The following is a 19,572-nucleotide window of genomic DNA, read 5'->3' as shown; positions in this document are numbered from 1 at the left end:
TAATGTATTCTTATTTGATTTTTTTTCCTGATTGTTGTGAAATTTTTTTACACAGGAGCCTTCTTTTCATTTATCACACATTTGATGCAAAATTCAAATCATATTAATTCAAATCATTTCAATTGAAAAAAATAATTGCATGCACATATTTAGAAGCAAAGTTTTCGACAAAGTGGAGGGAACAGTATTATAAATTCGTTTGAATAAATTATGTTTTTACTCGTGTTCTTGTTCATTATGGAGAGATGGTCATTAAAATGATTTCATCAAATTATAAAGAAGAATGTGAATATACTATAAATAAAATAGGTAGGGGAAAGTTCCTGCTTTACAGAGCAGGTAACAAAACGGTAAATTCTTGAAGGCAGAGCAAATTTTAATGTTCTGTTAGGTATATATGTAATAGATTTTAGAGAGAATACACTGTATATCATTCAACATGAGACTTACTGTGTTCAGGAGTGGAAAATATTAGCTGGTTGTGGTGGTACATGCTTGTAATCCAAGTATTTGGGAAGCTGAGGCAGGAGGGTCCAGGTTCGCAGCCAGCCTCGGCTACTTAGTGAGGCACTCAAACTTAGTGAGACCTTGTTTCAAAATAAAGAATAAAAAATATGGCAGGGGATGGGTTCCATTCCCAGTATAGAAAAGAAAGAAAGAAAGAAAGAAAGAAAGAAAGAAAGAAAGAAAGAAAGAAAGAAAAGAAAGAATAGACAAACATCTTTTTATAGTGAGAGAAAATATTTTTCATTTTGCATATTTGTTTAAAATATGCCCCTCTCTGCCGGATGTGGTGGCGCACACTTGTAATCCCCGTGCTTAGGAGGCGGAGACAGGAGGATGCCACAGGTTCGAAGCCAGCCAAGCTAGCTTAAGAGACCCTTTTTCCAAATAAAAATATAAAAAAGGTCTGGGAATATAGCCTGGAGGTAGAAGGGCTTCCAGGAACCCCAGTACCACACACAAAAAATTATATATATATATATATATATATATATATATATATATATATATATATATATATACACACACACACACACACACACACACACACACACACACACACACACACTCTAGAGGGAGATGGGAGATATATATATATATATATATTTTTTTTTTTTTTAACTGCCCTTAAACATTTCTTCAGATAAAAGTCAATTTTATGCCCTGAACTCTAACATTAAAACAGTCTTGGAAATAAAGTGCTCTTAAAATTTCTGTCTTGTGAATTTTAACTTTAGTAGCCAATGTGTTGACATTCTAGCTATAGCTTCCATGAAAAATACGATTCATTAAATGCTTGTGCATATTATGCCTAAGTACTTAATTATTTAACTCAGAACATACCGGAGTATATTACAAATGAGCCAAATCATTGACCAGAAATAAAATTTTATTAGAGGTTACCTGGCATTCAGTATGTATAAAGTAGATTTTCTTGGTACATAATTCTTTATGTCAAATGTACTTTTCACAATAAGGCTATAAGGATGATTAATGTATAGAAATTGGAATTTTCTATTTCCCAGCTATGTAAGTATTTTTTATATCAACAGGTAAACACTGGCTTATGTTGATTATTTCCGAGTCAGATAAAGAACCACTTGCTGAAACCTATTTTAGTTGGAAGCCATGCATTGCCCGTAGACTTCTCAGTAGCCTCCATTCTTTAGTGATTGTAAAACACTCTTAGAATGGAACCGTGTTACTTGACCCATTTATCCTCAACTAATCATGATCCCCTATTCATTTTATACTTGAAAATACGTCCCATGTTCCAGGGTCAGATGAAACACTGGCTCTTCTTCATACCAATGGCTGCTAGTCCCGGGATGTCACTAAACCTCTTAATAGTTCTTGCCTTGAAGGTCACTGCCCACTCCTTAAAATAATAATAGTACATGCCAAGGGACTTATTATTAAAATTAGAATGAAAAATATATCTTAAAGTATACAGTATGTTGTCTGATGAATAAAAAATTCAATAATATTTAGTAAATCTATATATGACATAAGTTTTATTTGAAGAAACAGGTCCAATTTTATTTTTAAGTATGGGAAGATATAAAAAATTCTGAAAAAATAAATAAATATTCAGAAAATAATATCTTTACAAGGAAGAAAGTGGGGAATCCAATGACTTAAAGATAAATTTCTAAAATAACCAATGCATATTTTTACTACATATACATCTTTATTTATCTGTGTAAATATACACAGATATTATACATCATTCTAATACTTTACACATGCAGCATTGAAAATAACTTTGGACATTAATACTTTTAAATATCCTTATTAAACTACAACACTTATATTAAATAAAATTTATTAATTTTAATTATAAGTTGAGTTCTGAAAAATAAAAAATATATATTTTTTATGACCTAGAAAACTTTCTGGCATTCCTTTGGGTTCAGGTATCTACCTTTTTTCTCCACATGGGCCCCCTAGAAACTACCATTGTATTTATGTCACTGTAGTTTTTCTATTTCTAGAGTAAGTTTGCTTTGCCATTTATTATCATTTTCATTAATGTCTCTCAGGAACATCTCCAGTGCACAGGTCTACTATACAAGTTTTTTTTTTTTTTTTTTTTTTTTTAGTTTTTGAGGGTACCGAGGATTGTATGTAAAGGTGGCCTACACTAAACTAACCGCACCCAGACTTTTGTTTTAATTTAGAGACTGGGTGTCACTATTATTATGCCTCGGCCTCAAACTTTCAGTCTTCCTCAGCCTACCATGTCACTGGGATTAGAGTTCTGCATCTTCTTTTCCAGAATGTTATATAGATCTTTAAAGTAATTTGGTAAATTTTAATAAATTTTTTATATTAGGTGTTTTATATATTGAGCTTTTATATATTGAACTGGGCATAATGCCAAAGACCTGAAGTCCCAACCATTTTTGAATTTGAAGTAGGAGGATTATTTGAGTCCAGGCATTCAGGGAAAAGCTAGGGACACATAGGAAAGGCCAGTATCTATAAAATGTTTAATACTTCAGTGGTATTTTTACATAATATTTTTCAAATTTAACAACCACTTGTGCTTTGCTAACATACAGAAATCAATATTTGGGTGTATATTTAAATATGGATCTTTAAATATCACTAATTCCAATAAATTTTTGTGGATTTATTAATATTTTCACTTATTTTCTTTAATTTATTGCACTACATAGGGAATTAAATATGATATATGTAAAGTATTAGAACACACCTCACTCAAGACCTTAGGAAAATCTCTCTTAGAATGTTACCAGAAATGGGATGTGCTCTCTGGCTAAATGTAAATAATATTTACAACGTTGCTTTATATTTCTAGTTTTCTGAGAGTTGTAAAAATTAATTGGTGTTAATTTTTTTCAGATATTCTTGTTTACTGAGGTAATTGTATGAGTTTTAATTTAAACAATTCATTTACATGGTTGATAATATTGATTCAATATTTAATGTTTGGTCAACTTTTATTTCTAGATTAAACCCAAAAAAAATGAAGATAATATGTTCTAGCAAGTATGTGAATAAAAGAGAATATATATTATTAAAGCCATTATGAAAAAATTGTATAAGGTTTCTCAGTTAATAATACAGATATTATATGATCCAGAAATCCCATTCCTTAGTGTATATCAAGGAAAATGAATTCAGTAAATTAAGGGGATATCTGCATTCTTTTGTTTATTGCAGCACTGCTCAAAGGAATAAAAAATGAAACAAGTATCTACCAGATAATGAATGGATAAGGAAAATATGGTAGTGCACATTGGAATACTATTCAGCCATATAAAAATGAAGTCTGTCATTTTTTATAACATGGATAGAAACAGGTATCGTTATGTGAAGTGCTATAAGCTACACTTCCTTACTGTATTATTTATTTATTAAGTTTTATTAAATATTTCATACCTTTACAGAGACATGATTCTCTAGATTTTGTTTCTCAAAATGTATTTGTGTAGTTTAAGTATCAAGTTAATGTTGACCTCTTCTGTTATCTGGAGGACTTTGAAGAATTTGTATTATTTCTTATTTAAAATTGTTCAAAATTCACTAAGAAAGCCATCTATATCTAGACTTTTTATTAGAGTTTTTAATTTTTAATTTCTTATACTAAGTACATGGCACTTTAGGTTATACATCACTTTATTTTAACTTTTGTATATTGTGACTATCAAGGAATTTGTCCATTTAAGGTACAAAGTTTGCAACTTAAAATTGCTTAATGTGTTTTCTTGGGAGCATTAAATGTACACAGAAATATAGTGATGTTTCATTTCCTATTCCTTGTATAATAATCTGAATTTTTATGTGTTTGACTAGAATTATATCAATTTTAATATAGAGTATTTTTACTTCCTTGTCTCCTTTGTTTCATTTTGTTTTGTCTTTACTTTCTGCTTACTTTAGATTGAATTGTTGTTCTTGTATTAGAATTTTATTTCTAGTTATATTTATGCAGTAGTGACACCAGAGTCCAGAAAGTTTTTACACGAGGCTTCATTTTAAGATATAATACCTTGGAAAGAAAATATTTTTCTCTTTTTGTAGATTTTCCATAGGGTTCTTTTTTTTTTTTTGCATTAAAAACAGATGCTGAAATGAAGCTACTATCTTGAAGACGCTTTATCTTTATGTTTTACCACCATTTATTCCAAGAGCATCTCGGTCCATGAACCCACTTGCTCTCTAATATTAGAAGAAGTAATCTTAGAGTTGGCATCTGGAGACCATTAACTGTCTATCATTACATCCTTATAGAATGTCCATACACTCTCTCTGACTCAAATTATTTGCAAAAAGATTGCTAACCTATCAAATGTCTTCAAATGATTTATGATTCTCTAAAAGTGAGTAAAAATACAATAAAAACCATAAATCCTTTATTCCCTAAAAAATACAAATGAGTGAAATATAAAATAATAACAAAGTTAAATCTACTGTAAACACCTTGCAGATTTTATGGTAAATTTGTAGATAGGCTTGATGCTGCACACATTCAATCCCAGTACCTCAGAAGCTGAGTCAGGAAGAGGGCAGGTTTGAGGACATCCTCAGGAATATAGCAAGCCTCTCAACAACCTAATGAAATCCTGTTTCAAAATAAAATATAAAAGGACTGGGGGGCATATGTCGAAATTAGAATGTCCTTGGGTTCAATTCCCAAGACTACAATCGATACATACATAAATAAATGTACATATATTTCTATATATGCATATATAGATTTTAAGCCTATATAAGCATATATAGATTCTAATCAAAATTTATATACAATCTGTAATAGTTAAAAACAATTCTGTAGCATATATAGGTATTATAGAATATGTATACATAATATATATATTATGTATATTGAATTGGAGCAATTTAATACCTCAATCATTGATATAGCCTATGCAAACTTTGGAACACGAGAAGATAAAATTTATGTCATTCTCTAAAGGACTCTTTTTATTGAGTAGTAATTAAAAGTTGATGTATTAAAATAATTAATATTGATTAATAGTATATATAGTCCAAATATTTAGTCCTATTTGTTATACTTTATACTTATTATTCTTGTATGTCAAATTGAAAGATTGGAGACATTATTTTTTTTGTTTGCTTGGAAGCATTAGGGCTAAATTCACAAATTCTTTAACACTGTTTATTTGCCTTCAAAATGAATATGGTACAAGTAATTTAACACTTGTGTTTAATTAACATTAGAAAAGTAAGGAATGTGGTGTAATTGATACTTCAATGTTATCTCCTCTTGAGCTGCCACTTGGCAGACTTATACTAGCTTCACCTCTCTCTTCTCATTACAATTACTTGGCCTTGAATCTACTCATACCAGTGAGAAAATAAGTTACACAGCTATACAGTAGCTATGCTGCTATCTATTGCATAGTGGTTTTTTCAACTGCTTCTCTATTATCATATAGATGGCCTTTAGCCCTGAAAACAGTAGTTTTTGTGATCATATTGAAAGTTTCGAGTCGCCCTTGCCCAACAGGGGGCGGGGCCGGAAGCTAGGAGGTGGAGCTCTGCGATTCTGGGAGGGGACCAGGCCTCCCTGTCAGGAAGAAGAGAGTTCAGAGTTCGGAGAGGAGCCCGAGAGAGAGAGGGATGCACTCTCCCCCCTGCCACCAGCCCCCGCAGCCACGCGGGGGCTGGAGGCCGATCTCCCACGAATAAAGGCATCCATAATATCTACTATGGATCTCCGTGTGTCTCTATGTGCCAAGGGGACTCGCCGATCTACCTTTCACATATAAATTTTTAAACTTCTAAAATATTAATGTCTTCATTAATCTGACTGGGTTAAAAAACTTTCTTTTTTTTTTTTTTACTATGAGTAAACACTGACATAGGATTTAAGTACAAAGTATAACAAATAGGTCTAAATATTTGGACTGCATATACATTACTAAATGTAAGTTATTTTAATACATCAACTTCTAATTACTACTCAGTAAAAAGATCCCTATGGGAATGGCATAAATTTTATCTTTTCATGTTCCAAAGATGGCATAGGCTATGTCAATGATTGATTTTAGGGCATAGGACTCTGGCCAGAAACAGTAAAGGAAAGAAATAATAACATCAGAAAATGGGTAAAATGCTGTTTTACTATATCATTTAACTTAATATTTATGAAAGTTATTCAAGCTAGGTATGGTGGCACATGCCTATAATCTCAGTACTTGTGAGACTGAGACAGGATAATCACTGGTTTGAAACCAGAGACATCAATTTAGTAACACCTATAGCAACTTAGTGAGATCCTGTTTCAAAATAAAAGCTAATAGACTCTGGGTATAGTTTGGAGGTAGAACACACCCTGAGTTCAATCTCCAGCACCAAACAATAGGTTATACAAAAGTGGGTCTTACTATCTTTATATAGTTATGGTAACTTAGACTAAAAAATGTTAAATTGGTATTTTTTAGGTTCTATATCTAAGCAAACTAAGATTTAATCAAAGTGTATCTGTACCCAAAAGTAGATTCTAAGTGTATCTTTCCCCAAAAGTAGATACTGATTTTACCATAGGATTAGACTCAAGGCCAAAAATTGATCTCATGAATCTCTAAAAGATTAATGTGAATGTTATGTTTAGTAAATACTAGAAGATAAATATTAGAAAGTTGGAAGGATTATAAATTATTCCCATAATTTAGCCAAAAATATTTTACATAACAAATCTTTAAGAAAATGATTTATTAATCATTCTACTGAAGAGCTTCTCAATGGATCATGATTTAAATCCACTGTCAAAATTAATGATGGTAAGATGTCTTGGTAAGTGGGTGAGTGTGTGCCATTGACGTATATGAGGAAAATGAAAGTTTAATTTTATTTTGAGACTTCACAAATCATTTCTCCAATTCCTAAAATTTTTAAAGTGCTTTCTAAGATGTGATTTTTTTGTTTTGGAATGACTACCAAGAAAGAATACAAAAGAAAATTGACAGTCTTGAATTCAAAATTATAAAAGTTAGAATTGACACTAAGAATTAGGAAAATTTATATCACTTGTTGCTTATAGCATATAGTATTTTCTTAATGAATATGTATTAATCTTTTTAACCTTTGATAAAATACAGGGAAATTAGATTTTTAAAATTTTTTTGCATTTTTTTGTGGTAAGTGAATGGAACCCAGGGGCTTTCTAATTCTTGCATGTTAAGTAAAAGAAAGAACACAAAATGATCACTAATGATTCCAGTTCGCAGTTTTATAAGTGTAGCCCTGTGAGTCTCACTTTTTTAACTTCTATTGCTATTAAAAGTATGCATCATAGTGAGATTCAAAATTATACAAGTATGCATGCACACAGCAATTGGTGCATTTTCTTTCCGATCTCACCCCAATTCCATCTCCCACCTTCTCCATACTTGTTAATGAGATTGGTAGCAATGCCTTCATATACTGCTCTTGCATTATTTAAACTTTTTCCTTCTTCAATCTTTCTTTTTTCCCCTGCCTACACAACCCCCCTCCATCCAATTTCACTATTCTGTCAGTCTCTCCTCTCTTCAACTGCAGTCCTTTATGTTTCCTATTTTCTTGGTAGTTTCCTGAATGCAGATTCCAGCTTATCTCCAGTGTGGTACTCCATGTCCTGCTGCCTGTGCCATGCCACTGTGGGGCTGATGGCCTGCTGTTATAAGGATAATAGGGAAGAAAAGCAGAGGTTCAGATATTTTTCTATTCATTTTATTTATGTATTTGAAATGAATTTCCTAGATCCACGGCTTATAAATTGTAGCTGTGGTTATAGGCATATTCTTTCAAGTAAATTTTCTTAGACTTTTATACAAGACTAATATATCCTCTATTCTCATCTTGTATAGCACTTTAAAAAGTATTGAACCTGGAGAACAATATGTTAAGTGAAATTAGTCAGTCACAGAAAGTGAAGGGTCCTATGTTTTCTCTCAGATGCAGAAGCTAGGAAATAATCAAGCTACAAGAGGGAGTTTTAACAATGAAGGAGAAATCATGGTGGAGCCAAGCAGGTGGTCTAGGGGAGGTCAGTGGAGGGGAGAGAGAAAGAAAAGAAAGTAAAGGCTTCCATGGGCATTATGAACATCCCTGAGAATAGCAATCTTAAGATGTTTGGGGAAGAGGAGAGTGGGAGAAAGCTGGGAAAGAACTGCTGTAAGTTTGTGTGTCACTATCATTATTTACTACATTATGATGTGAGACTATAAGAATACAGTCTAACAATAAAGTATAAAATTACTGAAAATGTAAAACAAATTAGATACAAATTCAAAATAAGCCAAGGCTCTGGAAAAATAACACAGAAGGTACTTGAGACATATGAGCATGTCTATATTCTCTCTTTTCTCTGCCACTCTAAAACCTTTTTCCTGATATAAAATATATTTACCTTTTGACCTTTTTAACTTACTATATACTTTTTCTATATATGCATTTTTTTGGAAGTTTTCAGTATAAGGCAATAAACAATTCTATTGCCAATAATTATTATATTATACTTCATCCTTTTGCTACACTAAACGATATACTATAAGGAAAATCATTTTTATCCTTCAAGGGCTTTGAGGTTATTTATGTGGTGATTTTGTGTTCTGGTGTGAGCACTAAATGCTATGAATTTTCCCCTTAATCCCGCCTTCGATATGTCTCAGAGTTGTTGATATGTTGTGTCCTATTTTTGTTTGTTTCAAGAATTTCTCACTTTCTCTTCTTGTATCTTCTATGACCCATTCCTGGGTATCTATCCAAAAGAATGGAAACCAAACCTAAAGAATAATGCATGTGTTTCTATTTTATAGCTGCACAATTCGCAATTTCCACACTATGGAACCAGCCAAGATGACCATCAACAGATGAATGGATTATGAAACTATGAGATATGTGCAAAATGGGATTTTACTCAGCCATAAAAAACAAACTTATGTCACTTGCAGGGAAATAGATGGAATTGGAGAACATTATTATTTATTTACTGCACACTATTTACACTTTTCCATTGTTTTATGGAGTTGTTCATGTACTTCTTATTTGTAGGTTGTCTTGGAAATTTTTTATGAAATAAAGTCACAATTTGGTCGGCTCACAATTTCCACTTTATATGTGGTGTTGGTGGGTCTTTATCATAGAATGCAATTTTTTATTTTTTATCTATTTTCTTTCTTTTGTGTAATTGCATCAGATGTGACTGTTAATGAGTTTCTTGTAAGCTCTGTGCTTTCCAGCCCTGTGCTCCATGCCCACCTGCCCTGGGCTCCATGCTCTCCAGCCTTGTCTCTGCTCTCTCTGCTCTGGGCTCTGCTTTCTAAGGCCCTATGCTTTGTGCATCAAGTTAGTTCATATGAGTGGGTATAGTGGTGCATGCATGTAATCTCAGCATTTGGGAGGCTGAGACAGGAGGACTGTGATTCATGGATAGTCTCAGCTACTTAGTGAGGCCCTTTTTTTTTTTAATTTAATTTAATTTTATTTTTTTTCCTTTTTTTTATTGGTGCACTGTATTCATACATCATAGTAGGATACATACTTTTGTAGACATACATGCACACTTTTCCCAGTCAGCCCCCACCCAACCCACCCCATTCTCTCCCTATACCTCCCACCCATGTTTGGCTTAGTAGTTGACATCTAGTATTATGGCAATTTATCTAAAATTAAAAATGATAATCTCACATAACAGTTTCATTTGTCTGATACCAAGCTTTTGATGACTTAAAGATAACATTTCAATATTTCTTTTTGCTTTCTTTCTTACCAGAGAATATTTTTTTCTGTTTTTTAGGTGAAACTATCATATATTTATATATTTATTTTTCAGAAAAAAATCTATCCTAATATGGAATATGGAGTCTAGGTACCCAAAACGATCTTGAAAAAGAACAAAGCTAGAAGATATATATTTTCTGATTTCATACCATATAAAGCTACAATAATTGAAACAGTGTAGTACTATTCTAAAGGCAGATATATAAACCATTGGAGTTAAATAAAAGCCTAGAGCTAAATTCTTCCCTATATTGTCAAGTTATTTTTGACAAGGTTTCCACGAACATTTGGTGGTGGAAATGATTATCTTTTAACTAAATATTGTTAAAAAATAATAATTACATGGAAAAGAATAAAATTGGACCCTTACCTAATCCCATATACAAATATTAACTCAAAATAGATAATAGACCTAAATACAAATCTTAAGACTATAAACTTTTAGGAGAAAATCTGGGTCATAAAACCTCACAACATTGAAATTGACAGTGATTTCTTGGATATGATTTCAATGGCACAGGCAACAGAAGAATATACAAACTCCCTAAAAAATAAAAGAAAATATTGTATATCCAAAGACAATGTAAACAGAGTTAAAAGTTACTAATAGAATTGGATAAAATATTTCCAAATGCTATATCTGAAGGTATATTAATATTCCAACTAGAAATCCTAAAAATTAACAACAATAAAGGCAAACAATACAATTTAGAGATAGGTAAAAGACTAACATAAAAAATGAATCTCCACAGATAACCAATCTTAGTTGTCTGTTGGATGGAAATTCTTGTTTCTCTGGTTCTGGTGAGTGTTACCTATTTCTTCTTTGTAGTTAATCTCTTTGAGTATTTTCTCTAGCGCTGGTTTTGAAGACATAAATTCCTTCAGTTTCTGTTTGTCATGGAAGCTTCTTATTTCTCCATCTAATTTGATAGAAAGTTTTGCTGGATAGGAAATTTTTGGCTGGAAGTTGTTTTCTTTCAGAGTTTGGAATATGTTACTCCAAGCCCTTCTGGCTCTCATGACTTGGTTTGGGAAGTCTGGAGTGATTCTAATTGGTTTGCCTCTGAATGTCACTTGGCCCTTTGTTTTTGTTGCCTTTAAGATTCTCTGCTTGGCTTCCACATTGGTCATTTTGACAATTATATGGCGTGGGGATCCTCTTCTCGGATCCTGTCTAAAGGGAGTTCTATAAGTTTCCTGGATCTGTGTATCAACCTCTTGCTCTATGTTTGGAAAATTTTCTGCTATTACTTCCTTGAAGAGATTGTTGATCCCTTTGGTATCACTTTCTTTTCCCTCCTCTATTCCAATTATTCTTAGGTTAGCTCTCTTAAGATGGGCCCATATTTCTTCAATGTCAGATTCCTGCTGTTGGATATCTTTTTCTAGATTAGAAACTATGCATTCATTTTTGGATTGCTCATCTTCTAAGAGCGAGATTCTGTTCTCCATGTGGTCTAATCGGTTGTTTGTGCTTTGAATTGAGGCCTTTACTTCATTAATTGCATCCTTTATCTCTTTTTGGCTCTCTCTGAGTTCTTTTCGAAGCACCTCTATTATTTCTACAGTTATTTTCCTGATTTGATCTTCTAGAAATCTCTGATTTTCTGTTTTATCAGGTTCTGATGTTGTGGGGTTGTGCACATTCATTACTTCAGTGTTATTCCTCTTTCCCATGATTTCGGAGGTTTGTGCCTTCTCTGGGTTCTTCCCTTGGGTCACTATGGCTTCACTTAAGGTGCTCTGGATCTCGAGTCTGTATTATCTCAGACCCTACTACTCCTTTACTGGGTTGTATCACAGAGTCTCCGACCCAGGGAGTCGATAGAGGCTGCTTTAAACTATGGGTGGTGCCAGGTTGCACGTTCTCCTATGGTGTGATATCTCTGCCACCACCACTCCCTCACTGGGTCAAGTCCCAGGAGGCACAATACTGGGATTTCTCCTCTGTGGCCCGCAATTTGACTCACTGTTCTTGAGTACGTAGATGTAGCTGTACTGGACTCGGTGAATTCACTGCTGCTGCCGCCGCCGGTGGCAATATGGCGCCTCTGCCACGCCCTCGGCCATGAGGCTGGCGTATTTTTTCTTCTCTGGTTTTGATTTCCACTCTGAATCCCTGCAGCGTGTGCTGAGCTCAGCCACTGGGAGCTTTAAATGCTGTCTGCGCCGAAAGATCCCGCCTGGCTGTCCCGCATCGGCTCACCTCGGCTTGCTGTAGCTGTCCACTGAGTTCGCCGCTGCCGCCGGCAGTATGGCACTGCTGCCGCGTCCTCGGGCGCGTGTGTCTCCTCTGTGGCCCTGAGCTCTGTTCTCAGTCCGCTTTCTCTCTGGAGCCTGGTGGTTTTTTTGTTTTTCTGGTGATGGTGTTTTCTGGCTATGAAAGGCGCTCTTTTTGTGGTAATGGAGATTGGTTGTTAGCGGGACTCTTAAGCCCTGCTTTTCTCGGTCGCCATCTGCCCTTTTCAGATCAGTAAGAGCCTGTTTCAAAATAAATGGTAAAAAATAGAGCTGGGGGTATAGCTTGGATGCAGACTGCCCCTAGGCTTCATCACCTATACCACAAAAAAGATAGTATGTATGTAGATGTTTTGCCAAATGTCAGGCAAGTTTTATTTGAACTCTATACCAGAAAAGATTAGGAGAATCAACTCTTCCTTGGGTAAAATCAATAATAATTATAACAGTTCAATGTATTTTTCAGATGTGACTAAAAAGAAGGTAATTGTCAAACAATAGAGAAGCTGTGAAAAATATTCTAGAAAAGACAGTGAGGCAGTGAAAATTGGGATTAAAACTTCTTTTAAAGTTTAAGTTGCTTCATTGCCTTTTGTCATAATTAACTTATTTTTCAGATTTAATTCTCACCAAAATAATGGCAATATGATGGGCACCACTAGCTCTGCATTCTTTAAATTTGTGTCAGTTTTCTTAATCTCTATCACTGTATCAGAGATGTAGTACTGGTAGATTAATTTGGTCAGAGGGAAGAAATTTTTAGAGACATTCATTTTTATTCCATCTCTAATAGATCTTTTTATAGGTCAGGGAACTTAAAGTTAGTGTTCCTCTAGTTGTTAGCTATATGCATCTTTTATATACACAGAACTATGAGACATGGCCATAGGTTGGATTTCTAAACTCATAGATTCTATGTGAAATGGCTTTGAACTATGTCTATGTCTTTATGATCATTCCTTCATACACTGTAAAAAGGGAAATTTGATTAAATTTTGTTTCTCTTGTTATTTGTCTATATCTTATAAACAATAATCAAGAAAATGCCCTTTCCTGATGCATTAGACATTCTGATTAAATTTCATATGTCTCTGTAGGAAATATATGTTGAGGGTATTTAATGTAATATTATAGATTCTTTCTTAAAGGAATACAATCTCTTTCTTGGCAATTCCTTTTGACATTGACCATAATTCTTTTTCTAAACATCTTAATGTATAGAACAAATTACTCATCAATTAGTACATCCAGAATATGAAGCAAGAGGCCAACAGCCCTGAGGGGTTGTTTGTCCACTCAAGTCCATTGAATCAGAATGTGTAGAAACTACCTTGATAGACTTTAAGTTTATAAATTATGGATTCATGTAATGGTTTCTCTGAAGAGTCCTTTTTAAATATTCCTGGAAATCAGTACTTTATATACCCACATTTTTGTGTGTTTTATACTGTAGTAATTTTTTTCACAAGATATACATACACAAGATTTTATATGATTATAAATATAAAATATGTCTATTATTCTTTCCCTAAGAGTACTTAGAAGTAGTCATTGTTCAGAAAATGACTAAAGTACCCTTTTAGAAATAAATTCACATTAGTTATATAAAATAATTCAATGTTTTTCTGTTTAATAGTATGGTAAATAAGATGGGAATTTTTGTATCCCTAGAGTTGTTAAGCCAGATGGCTTTTCATGTGCAACATTGTTTAAATATTCAGACATATTTTTCCAAGTTAAAAATTGAGCACTTCTCAAAGCTATGTGTTGTGAACTAAAAGTGTCTTTATTCATTATTACCTTCAATGTTTAATTAAAGAAAGAAGTGTGGATTACATTCCCAAAATACAATTACAGAGTAAGACACTACTCACTTTGTTAAATACTCCTCTTAAATTGTATTTATGCATATAAAAGCAAATGTGATTATATTAATGTTCAGATTTATAGAAATACAATTGATAGGTAAATTGAGATATATAGTTATAGGTGGAGACATGGCTATGAAGACAGAGATAATATGTACTTATTTTTTTGAGACAAGGTCTTACTATGTTGCTCAGGCTGGTCTCAAGCTTCTGCAATAAAGCAGGCTAACTCTCTTAGCTTCATGATTAACTGAGACTACAGATGCATAGCACTGGACCTAATATAATATATATGTTTGTTGCCTCCATACTACAAAATTTTGTACTTATAAGTTATCATTAAAGTCACAAGTCAGTGTTCCTTAATTTACTCATGAAGACACAGAGACTCAGAGGGTGGTGAACTATCTCCTAAGAATACATTCAAGACAGCCAGAGAGCAAAGTCTAAAAGGAGGCCTCTTAATTCCTAACATAGTTACTCTCCTCTGAGATTGCCTTTTTACTTAGTAACTTTCTATTCTGAATCTTCACAATGGCTGATTATCATATATTTTAAAAGTCGAGGAAAGGTAAGCAGGTGCTACCTATAAAACATGTGCTCATTTTAATGTTAAATAATCCAGTACTTTTTGCAGTGCTCATTGCTTTAAACGGCCCAGTGGGATTAATTCTGCCACTTTATCTTCAGTGCAGTAAGTGTCTCAATTGCATGTGAAATGTTACCCTGCATTAGTATGAAGATATAATCAATACATGGACAGTTCATTTGGTACTTTGAAGACTTTGTGAAATGGAAGGTCATGCCTTATGTGAATTCAATAGCAAAAGTGTCACCATGTGGTTACAAGTTTTGACAGTAATTAGAGTATTGCTTTTACTTAGATGCAGTATTTAATTTTGTTACTACCTGAAGTGAAATTTAATATTGAATTTGTATTGCTCTAAATGTCTTATTGACAACTCCATTTCTAACTGAAACATAAAATCAGTCCCTAACTTCTGTTAAGGGTAGTCAATCCTTATAAATTTACTAGAAAAATGTGTGTACATCTATTATAAAGAAATATTGTAAAACATAGCTAATGAGGCATATAGAAAAAATATCTAATAATTTTTCAACAAATTCTAATTGCGTATCTGAGCAGATTGCTAAGATTTTAGTACAATGATGAAAAATAATGAATATAATATCTATGTTTAAAAATTAATAATAAGAAGAATGGTAATAATAATTAATGCAATTTAACTATTATAAGAAATCTTTTCCTTGGACATTATAACCCCAATTTTATCAATGTGCAATCAAAACAAAAAAAAGCTAAGTTACTTGCTTAACAGTATATACCAGAAGAGTAAAGAGTAGAAAGTTCTAGGATTATTTAAGATTATATAATGAAGTCTTATAAAAGTTTTGATTTTTTTATGCTAAGACATTTCAAATTTGTTCCACAGGCAAGAAGAATCAAATATGACCAGATAGATTAATCTGACAATGTACTGAGGTGAAATTGCACAGAGACTGAAATCAAGGATGTTATCTGGCAGGATATTATAAGGACATACCTTTAGCCAGAAACATTTCTTCTTTAATCCACTTATCTAATGAGCAAATGTGCATCCAGAATTATCCTCTAAGTTGGTATGTAATATTAATTACAATTGTGGCATGCATTTGAGTGCAACCTATTGCCTATTTTTAATTCAAATACTACCATGTTCAATCGTGGGGATGGAAAGCAAAATAAAAGTAATGTAACTTCCTGTCAGCACTTTGGAGATACTAAAGTTGTGTCAGAGGAAATAGAATTCCTGATAACAGTCACACACGTACTTTCTAAAGTAAATATATTAAGTCCTTGGCTTCCTGACCCTATTCATCTTATGAAAAGTTTAGCAAGTTCTGAGTTGTGAGGGAAAATTTTATATTTTAATATTAATTTCTAAATGTCAAAAATGTTTAAATCAAACATTTTTAAACCTTGAAAAAACTGATACTTTCTATGCCTTGGCTTACTTAAACATAGATAGAATGTGAGTAGAATAAAAGAATGGGATGTGAGAAGGAGAAAGGAAAGGGAAAAAGAGGACTGAGGAAGGAAGAAGTTCAAATAATAATATGGGAAATACATAAAGGTGTCAATTCCAATCTTACTAACATATATGAGGAGAGAGAGGAAGGAGGCTAGCTGGCATGTAGAAGGAAATAAACCAAGAGCTGTGTGCATGTATGTTTGTATCACACTGAATATCACTATGATATATAATCGCAATGAACTAATAAAAGTATAAATAGGAAACTAGAACAGCATACTAATAACTCAAGAAATATTTACTGAGCACCTATTCATGTGAACAAGTAACTGATGAGAAAAATATTTTGTAGAATTGAAATCTAAAGTCAAGTAGAGAAGATATAAACTAATTTAACAGTTACTAAAATGAATTATTTCTATATGTCTATAATTGCATTTTAAAATAACCATTCTGATAGGGGGCTAATATCCAGAGTATACAAAGAGCTCAAAAGACTCTACACTAGCAAAACAAACAACCCAATCAAGAAATGGGCAAATGAACTAAATAGACACTTCACAAAAGAAGAGATACAAAGGGCTAATAGATACATGAAAAGATGTTCTTCATCACTGGCCATCAGGGAGATGCAAATCAAAACTACACTGAGATTCCATCTAACCCCAGTCAGAGTAGCAAGCATAAAGAAATCAAATAACAACAAATGCTGGCGAGGATGTGGGGAAAGAGGAACTCTTTTACACTGTTGGTGGGAATGCAAACTAGTTCAACCACTATGGAGATCTGTGTGGAGATTCCTAAGAAAGGTGGGAATAGATCCACCATATGATCCAGCTATACCACCCCTGGGTATCTTTCCAAAGGAGTTGAATTCAGAGAACTACAGCAACATATGCATACCTATGTTCATAGCAGCACAATTTGTAATAGCCAAAATATGGAACCAACCCAGATCACCATCAACAGATGAATGGATAGCAAAACTATGGGAAATACACACAATGGAATTCTATTCAGCCATAAAGAAGAACAAAATTATATCATTTGAAAGAAGATGGAAAGCCCTGGAGAACATTATGTTAAGTGAGATCAGCCAAGCACAGAAGAAGAAGATACATATGTTTCCTCTAATATGCCCAAACTAGGAAACACAAAGAATACCAGAGGGACTCCAGATATTGAAGGGGAAATACTAGCTAAGTTTGGATGGTAAGATAGGAGAGGAGGAAGGCCGGTCTCGATTAATAAGGGTCTACACTTGAACATGTGTAAAATTATGAATAAGACATGGTTAACCTGGACAACCATTGGTGGTGGGGGGGGAAATGTGGGCGGGGGGGGAGGGCACCAAATATAGTGTAAATGTATACTATTTATGTTCAATAAAAAATTGTTATAAAAAAAAAAGAAAAATATAAGAGAAGTAGGAGTGGCTGGGAGTCAGTCATCTTGATTCACCAGAGTTCACCTAATATAGGAGCAGTGAAAATATTGGCCCATAACACTTATAAAGTAATTTAATAAAGTATAATTAATCTGATGAAAATTCTTACAATTACACCATGTTCAGCTATCACATTTAAGCATGATATTCATCAAAACACTTAAGCATTAGTGCTATTTTTTATATTGACAAAGATGTCTCTCTTCGTAAAATTTATTTTAACAATATTTACAACAACTAAAAGTTAAATTTCCAGCCAGAAAGATGGCGACCAAGAAAAGCAGCGTTTACAAGTCCTGCTAAAACTTGATCTCTGTTGCCACAAAATCAGCGCTTTTCATAGCCAGAAAACACTACCAGCAGAGAAATAAAAAATGTAAACACAAGGGACAGAGAAGAAAAAGACTAGAATAACCACCCGAGACCAGAAATAAAGCCCACAATGTGGCAGCGGAGCCGCGCTCGCACCATCTTCCCTTACAGCACCAGGCTCCAGAGAGAAAGGTAAACAAGGAGCTTAAGTGAGCAGCTGCACATCATTTGGGTGTAATTCAGCAGTTCTTTCAGTGCAATGAACTAAAACTCCCAGTGGCCAATCTCATCACGCCTTCCAGGGACCCAGAACGGAGCTCAAAACCAGAAAAGAAATACACCAGCCTCACGGCCGAGGGCATGGCAACAGCACCATATTGCCAGCAGCGCCAGCCTCACGGCTGAGGGTGTGGCATCGGTGACATATTGCAGCAGCAACAGCGAGTTCACAGCGCCCTGCCACAGCTCCAGATCTGCGTGCACAATAACCATGAGTGTAATTGCAGCCACCAAAGGAGAAATCCCTGTACTGCACTCCCAGGGCCTTTAATAGCTTTGATAATCTCCTTGGGTCGGATATTTTGCAGTCCAACCCAGTGAAGGAGTAGCAGTGGCAGAGATACCACACCCTAGTCGAAAATCCCCATGGCAAAATGCCCAGCCTGGCACCCCCATGATATTACGCAGCCTCGATTAACATCCTGGGTATGAGACTTTGTGATACAACCCAGTAAAGCAGTAGTGGCGGCTGAGATTACAACAGTCTCGAGATACAAAGCACACTAAGTGAGGTCGTAGTGACCCAGGGAAGGCACAAAATTCTGAAATCATGGGAAAGAGGAACAACAATAGAGCAATGAATGCCCACAACCCCATATTATCAGAATCTGATAACACAGAAATTCAGAGATCTCCAGAAGATTAAATCAGGAATATAACTGTAGAAATAATACAGGACTTTCTAAAAGAATTTAGAGAGTCTAAAAGAAATAAAGGAGGCAATCATTGAAATAAAGGCCTCAATTTGAAGTATAAACAATCGATTAGACCACATGGAGAATAGAATCTCGCTCCTAGAAGATGATCACTCCAAAAACGAACGCATAATTTATAACTTAGAAAAAAAATCAGACAGCAGGAATCTGACATTGAAGAAATATGGGCCCATTTTAAGAGAGCTAATCTAAGAATAATTGGAATAGAGGAGGGAAAAGAAGGTGAAACCAAAGGGATCAATAATCTTTTCAAAGAAATAATAGCAGAAAATTATCCAAATATAGAGCAAGAGGTCAATACACAGGTCCAGGAAACTTATGGAACTCCCTTTAGAGAGGATCAGAGAAGAGGATCCCCACGCCACATAAATGTCAAATTGACCAATGTGGAAGCCAAGCAGAGAATCTTAAAG

The sequence above is a fragment of the Muscardinus avellanarius genome (genome assembly GCF_963383645.1).
Source record: "Muscardinus avellanarius genome assembly, chromosome: 5".
NCBI classification, from domain to species: Eukaryota; Metazoa; Chordata; class Mammalia; order Rodentia; family Gliridae; genus Muscardinus; species Muscardinus avellanarius.
Note: the sequence above shows the minus strand (reverse complement) of the source record.